Here is a 7,110-nt window from a genome sequence, read left to right as displayed (position 1 = left end):
AAAGTCTAAGTTGAGGCAAATGCTTCCTAAAAAGACAAGTTGCGTAAGATGTTCCAGTTACAAGGCGTTCAACATGTCATCTCGCAGAGAGGTGCGCGATGAGTGTCTAGGCGACACGACCCCATTTGGTTGCAAAGAGAGGCATTTGGGGCGGGGCGTGACAAAAATCCAGTTCGTGTGTGGATACCATCACAGAATTCTAATGATTTTGTAATGTTTTGGTGATACAAATTTAGAGGATCGTTCTCAGAGGCAATTCAACTGCACCCACATGTACAATTTATTATACTGTACTTTGACACGGTCTAAAATTTGTTTCTGTTAATAAATTTTGCCAATTTCTTCATGCTCCTACCTTTGACCATTGGAATGCTGTTAAGTAGATACTTCACTATTTAAAATCTATTCCCGCTTGTGGACTGCACTTTACTCCCTCTGCTCATACTTCGTTGACTTGTTATTCGGATGTAGATTAGGTTAATTGTCCTGATGACAAGCGGAGTACAAGTGGTTACTGTGTGTTTTTAGATAACAACCACTTATTTCTTAGTGTTATGCAAAATAAAAGCTAGTCTCTCGCTCTAGTATTGAGTCAAATACAGGAGTATGTCCAATGCCACTGCTGAATTAATATGGATACAGTTCATGCTGATTAAAATTAGTTCTCCACCTTCAACGAACCCTTTACTATTGTGTGACAACATTAGTGCCACCTACTTAGCCGCAAATCTGATTCATCGCTAACAAATAGAACATATTGAGATTCTTGATTTTATACGGGAGTGTGTCTTACAAAAGCAATTAATTGTCTGTTTTGTTTCTTTCGAAGACCAGCCTGCTGATATAATGACAAAGCCCTTGCCTTCTTGTTTTTCTTGTCTTCCTTCCAAGTTCACAGTGGCTTAGGGATGAAAGAATGTTACTTTTTCTGTATTTTCTTATGGGTTATTTTTCTAATTTTTCATTAGTGATTTTCTGTAATTTTTCCGTCCAATATAGGCTTTACACAGATATCTTTTTTAGGCTAAATATTTGAGACTCTTCTTCATCATTAGTATAGAAGAGAATATTTTTTCATCTTCTTCGTCTGCTTATTCCTTTATTTGTTGTTCAACACTTTAAAAAACAACTCATCTATTTATCAGGTGAGAAGGAAGGAATTCACAATCTTGTGTAGCCACGTTTTTCCAGCTTTCCACTCGATTTGATGACAATTCGAATCACTCTCATCCATACAAATCATTAGGCCAAAATACACCCTAACAAGTTTTATATTTTATAGTTATATATTTAGACTTTAAATTTAGGAAAATTGCATAAGATGACAAAAACATGTCCAAAGCACTTTATTTTTACCTATTATAAATATGACAAATATAACGATTAATTAGATATATCATAGAGTTATCAAAAGACTATCAAATTGTTATTATAGGACGACTACCAAAGAACTGTCTATTTTTAAATTTGTTACTTTTGCAATTGAGAAAATAGAGTGACATAGATCTATTATCATAAATTTTTTTTGTTATTTTTGGATATGCCCTAAAATTTTATTAATTCTGAATTTCCAAAAAATTTGTTAGGTAAATAACTGGGCTTATAATTTTATCATTGGTGGAGGAAATAATTTAAGCTTGAATAAATTTGAATAGACAACTAAAAAAAAGTAAATAAATAATTGAAAAGACAAGGGAGAGATGAGGGCCGTAGTGGAACTTGAGTGTACATTGAGTGGAGACAAAACATTAGAAAGACAGCCACGAATCCTCAAAATCAAATTATAATCATTCTAATACTTGAGTGCTACTCATCCTTCTTATATTACTTTTCAAGTAATCTAAATCTATATAAAGTTGTATGAATTAAAATATTATTAGATCAACTTCAAATTTGAACAACGTATTAATTAAAATACTCATCATTCTCTTAAGATTTAATTTGTCCAAAATGATCTAAAATTTATAAGTTTGAATTAGTTATAAGCTCTTAATTTATTAGACTATGCATCACGACTCTTGATTGAGTTGGAAAATCGTAATGAATTAATTCTAAGCTGCATGTAGACTTTGTTAAATGTTGATTTTACAAATAAACTATTAGAGTAACAATGCATGCACAATCGTAAAAAATAAAATACGTTAATTAATAAAACAAAAGATTTCACCCGATATGTTCTTCTAATAAAATATAATTGAGGAAATAAATTGATACACCTACAAAAGTTTATAATTTTTACTCCAACTTAAATTCTATTTTAAGTGAGAAACTATAGTTCAATTACTAATTACTAATGATTGAATTTTACAAAAATGAGGGGAGTCGGAGATATATCCCACTATTTTTCTATTTCCATAACTCGGATTTTAAAGAACTATTTGGTTCATAATCAATGGATTGAAGAGTCAAGAAGATTCCTTTTATTGTTGGTAGAGCGAAGGAGAATAGATCCAATATCTAAACCGAAAAAAGTGAAATAAAAAATTAAATATATATGGAGATTCAAGTGAAAAGAATAGGAAACGAGAGATGATTCCGAAGAGGGTTGCTTTGTATTTGCCTATCATCTTCAAGTCTCTCCTACAAATTCCGATGAGCATCTCAAGATTTTTGAGGTTTCAACTTTTTAGAGAGCAACCACATGTGTCTTCCTCCGCTTCCACCGTCGCACCGGACCCCAAAATTCCCATGGCGTCGAATATCCAAGCACCTCCTCAAACTTCAAGGGGTATCGTCACATTAGTATGTATCTCTTCCACTCTCTTCTGATTTTTATTTATTTTAAGTACAATAATCACTCTCTACGCTTTGGACCCAAAGAAAACATTTCAACATTGAATTACTCAATTTCAAATTCTAACTTTTCTTTTTTTGGACATTTATAGAGATACTTAATAACTCCCAATATAGAACACTTTCAAATTCCAACACATATATATTGAATCCACCATTCCAAAGTCAACAAAACACTCTCTTTTGTTTATATTTTAGGGGTAATTATAGGAATGACAATAAATATTTTAAGATTTTTTTAATTTAGCAAGATTTTTTTTTTTAATTTTCAAATATAGCAATTTAAGTTTGATTTTGTGTTTTTATTACGCTAAATTTACTCTATTTAGTGTATTAGTTTTATATTAATTATACATCCCATATACTTTTTAAGTTTGATTTTGTGTTTGGATTGCTTAGATAGATGCCAAATAAAACTTTTACATATGAAATATGTTTCTCTTTTTTTTTTCAACACAAAAATTTGAATTGGTTTTATTTTGATTTTACTATGCAACAAAAATACTGTAAGAGATGGGTCCATTTAAAAATTAAATAAAATTAATTAAGCTAAATTTGAAAGTTGAGATCATATGATTGATATACGGAATAAAAGAGTAAGGATGATTATCTAAAGTCATCCAATTGAATATTGAAAAAGTAGACACTAGTAGCTAAATCTCCTCGCATCTATATGATTCTATAGACTTAAATTAACTATTGAAAGTTATTATACATAGTTAATAGAACTATCTCTATCGACAATCAATTTTTTCTGATTCTGTTATACACGTTCATTTTGTCTGTCTTTCTGTCTCTCTTTCTCTGTTTTTTTTTTTTTTTTTTTTTAGACTTGGTAGGAAATTCAAATGAATTGGTTGGATAAGTTAGCAGATTTAATATAAGTTCAGATAGTTGGAGTTGTCTACAATTTGACGTTGTTTATATGATATATATATATAAAAAAGTTGAAATAATTACAAATAATTATAAGAGGAGGTAGTTTAGTCACATACCTGTCGTTCAATCTTCTTGGACTCAAGTTCAAGCCTCGGTATTTTCCTTTTTTTTTTTTTCGGATTAATTTTGATGAATTATAAAGTGCATTCGCCTCACTGATCCAATATGTGCTGTTTTGTAGAGGAAGGATAGAAGGAAAAGGAATTCGCACATAAAACCATGCAGGAGTAATGGAGGAGGTGGCCAAACCAACTCACTCAAATGCGACCGTATTGATCCTCCTCGCTTCCTCCTCTAAATGACCATCATAACAATGCTCCTCAAAATCCCACGTCACATAAGTTACTATTTCTGTTGTATGCATTTGGACATTTTCTCTCTCTCTTTTTTTATATGTTTTATAAATAACCTTTAAATTGAATGACTATTTTGAAGTACTGATTCTGTGCCGTGACGTGTATTAAGAAACTACTTGTGTTATATGTGTACATTTTGGTTATGTTAGGTTAGGCTATGATGTGATTTTGAGATAACTATAGCTCGAATAAAGATGGATTACGATGTCAATAATGTGTGGTCAGATAACCAAGGGCTACAACAATTTTGTCGGTGTAACTGAATATATACACTTAATTGGAGTTTTTCAATATATCCAAGGATGAAAATATTTGATTACTCAAATTTAGGGTTATATTGATCAATATTTTAAAAAATGGGGTCTTTTAAAAAATTAAAAAAAAGCGGCAAAATATTCATACTTTATAGAACAATTCAAAAAACGGAAAAAGTCCAGAGGCCCATGGTATAAAATACCAAAAATGTCCCGTCAACCACGTTGTCAATAACGCGCGTGTAATATATACACGATCGTTTAGATATGATTCAATATATACGCGATCGTTTAGATATGACTATAATTTATATGCGATCGTTTAGATATGGCTACAAGGCGATCGTTTAGTTATGGTTCAATACATACACGATCGTTTAGATATAGCTACAAGGCGATCGTTTAGATATGGTTCAATATATACATGATCGTTTAGATATGGCTACAAGGCGATCGTTTAGATATGGTTCAATATATACGCGATCGTTTAGATATGACTATAATTTATACGCGATCGTTTATATATGGCTATAATTTATAAGCGATCGTTTAGATATGACTACAATTTATACATAATCGTTTAGATATGGCTACAATTTATCTTTTCGATTCCATCGTTTAATTTTGTTGCACGATTATTTAGATTTGGGAACCCAAATCTAAATGATTTTTTTTTAAAAAAAAATTTGATACACGATCTTTTTAATTTTTTTTGTTATGCGATCATTTACTTTTTTTACATGATCGTTTACTTTTTTTTACACAATCGTTTACATTTGGCTACTACAATTTCAAATGAATTTTTTTCAAGTTTTTTTTCAAGATTTTTATACACACGATCGTTTACTTTTTATAAACGATTGTTTACATTTGGCTATTCCAATCTAAATGATTTTTTTTTTCAAGATTCTTTATACACAATTTTTTATTTTTTTTTACACAATCGTTTACCTTTTTTTTACATGATCGTTTACATTTGGCTTCTCCAATCTAAATGATTTTTTTTAAGATTTTTTATACACGATCTTTTAGATTTTGCTATTTTTTTTACACAGTCTTATACACATTAGATTTTGCTATTTCTTTTATACACAGACTTATACAAAGTTGTTTAGATTTAGTTGCCAAAATGTAAACGCGTAAAAAAGAAAAGAAAAAAGATGATGGAAAAAAATCGCAGCGAAAAAAGGAAAAGTAGAAAGACGATGGAAAGAAATCGAAGCGAAAAAAAAAAAAGGAAAAGATGAAAGACAATGGAAAGATTAAACAAAGTAAATAAAGAATTGAAAAATAAGAAACATGATGGAAAGAAATTGCAGAAAAGAAAAAGAGGAAAGAAGAAATACGAAATCGCAAGGGAAGAACGAAGCAGACGAAATAGAGGAGGAAGACGAATCGCAAAGAAGAAAGAAAGATGGAAGGACAAATCTAGAATATTTAAAAAATAACTAACTTTATGAGTTTTGTTACACGGACCGTAAATAGTTTGATGTTTTGTTATATTTACAATAGTTTTCCTTAAAAAAATCGTACATATTACGAGAATTTATAAAAAGTGATATTTATTTAAGTTTATTGTTCCTATATCATTTTTATTTTTTTTGTTTTTAAAGCTGAATGTTGATTTGAACTTTATAAAAATTTAATACCATATAATCCAAACCAATTGAAAACGAAGAGAGTAAATTAAACATCAATAAAATATTTAGTTAAAATTTTGCTCCAACCTCATCAATTAAAGCAGTATTTGTTCACTTTTTGTTTTTCTTTTTTAAAAGAGATTCACTTTATTATTTTGTTTCGTTAGATAGACATTTTTTATCTAGTTCGCTTTTTTATCTTGTTTCTTTAGATTTGATAAGCTACGCGGCGTTTAATTAAATTTTATTGGGTGTTACAATTCTGCCATTTAGAAGAAAAGATCTCATCTAAGTTCAAATTAACTCACAAAATAGATATTTAACAAAGTAATTTCGCTCAATGGCATCTTCTGCCTTGATTATACTCTCAATTTATAATTTGGATTATCGCGAGATTAGTGAGTTTTGGTAAATTTTTAATTTATACATTGTTTTCATTTTGGAGGCCTTAATTTGAGTAACATACTCTACTTATTTTGGAATATATTTTTATAAAGAATTTTTTTTAGTACAATAATTGTGAGTCAGAAATTAAATCATAACATTTGAAAATGAAGGTCATATTAATACCACTAAATTAAGCTACTTTGAATTAAAAAAAAAATAATAATGGAAATGAGTTGTTCACAAGGTATGTTTTTTTTTTTTTTTTTTTTTCTTCTTCCACCAATCTCTCTTCAACATACTAAACATTGTTTCCCAATGTCTGGGGCAAGGTATGCGAAGAAGTGTATGAGTGACTTGTCCCAGTCTCACAGATGTCCAAACAAAAAGCATTAACAACAACTAAAGTAAAACACCAACAAAAAAAAAAGGTAAAAGAGGTATGGAAGTTTGTAACCCATTTTGGTGATACATTACTTGCGCTTGGGGCAATGTGCTCAAGAAAAACAATCCACAAATATTGAAAGATAAGTAGTTTACAACCTAGTACTTATCTACAATACTCCTACTATGGTGATTTTCGTAGAGCTTCACTTGTTGATCACTTAGCTAGGCTTCCACTACAAGAAATTATGGATCTCTAGTCGCCCATTTACACTTTTGGGAGATAAGGCATTAGGAGATAAGCATCACTCGACACAACAATTGGCAAGTCGAGGAGATAGAAGAGAACTTTTCACACCA

The 7,110-nt window shown here is 30.1% G+C and overlaps 1 long non-coding RNA gene across 1 annotated transcript; it reads left to right on the top strand.

Annotated features, from left to right (window-relative positions):
* Positions 1-2,705: 2,705 nt before the first annotated feature.
* LOC127148528 (uncharacterized) lies at positions 2,706-4,169 on the top strand. Its single transcript, XR_007819559.1, has 2 exons — positions 2,706-2,742; positions 3,914-4,169. It is a non-coding gene; the product is annotated as an uncharacterized LOC127148528 (long non-coding RNA).
* Positions 4,170-7,110: the final 2,941 nt, after the last annotated feature.

The sequence above is a fragment of the Cucumis melo genome, chromosome 3 (genome assembly GCF_025177605.1).
Source record: "Cucumis melo cultivar AY chromosome 3, USDA_Cmelo_AY_1.0, whole genome shotgun sequence".
Taxonomy (NCBI): domain Eukaryota; kingdom Viridiplantae; phylum Streptophyta; class Magnoliopsida; order Cucurbitales; family Cucurbitaceae; genus Cucumis; species Cucumis melo.
Note: the sequence above shows the minus strand (reverse complement) of the source record. Positions and strands in the feature narration are given on the sequence as shown.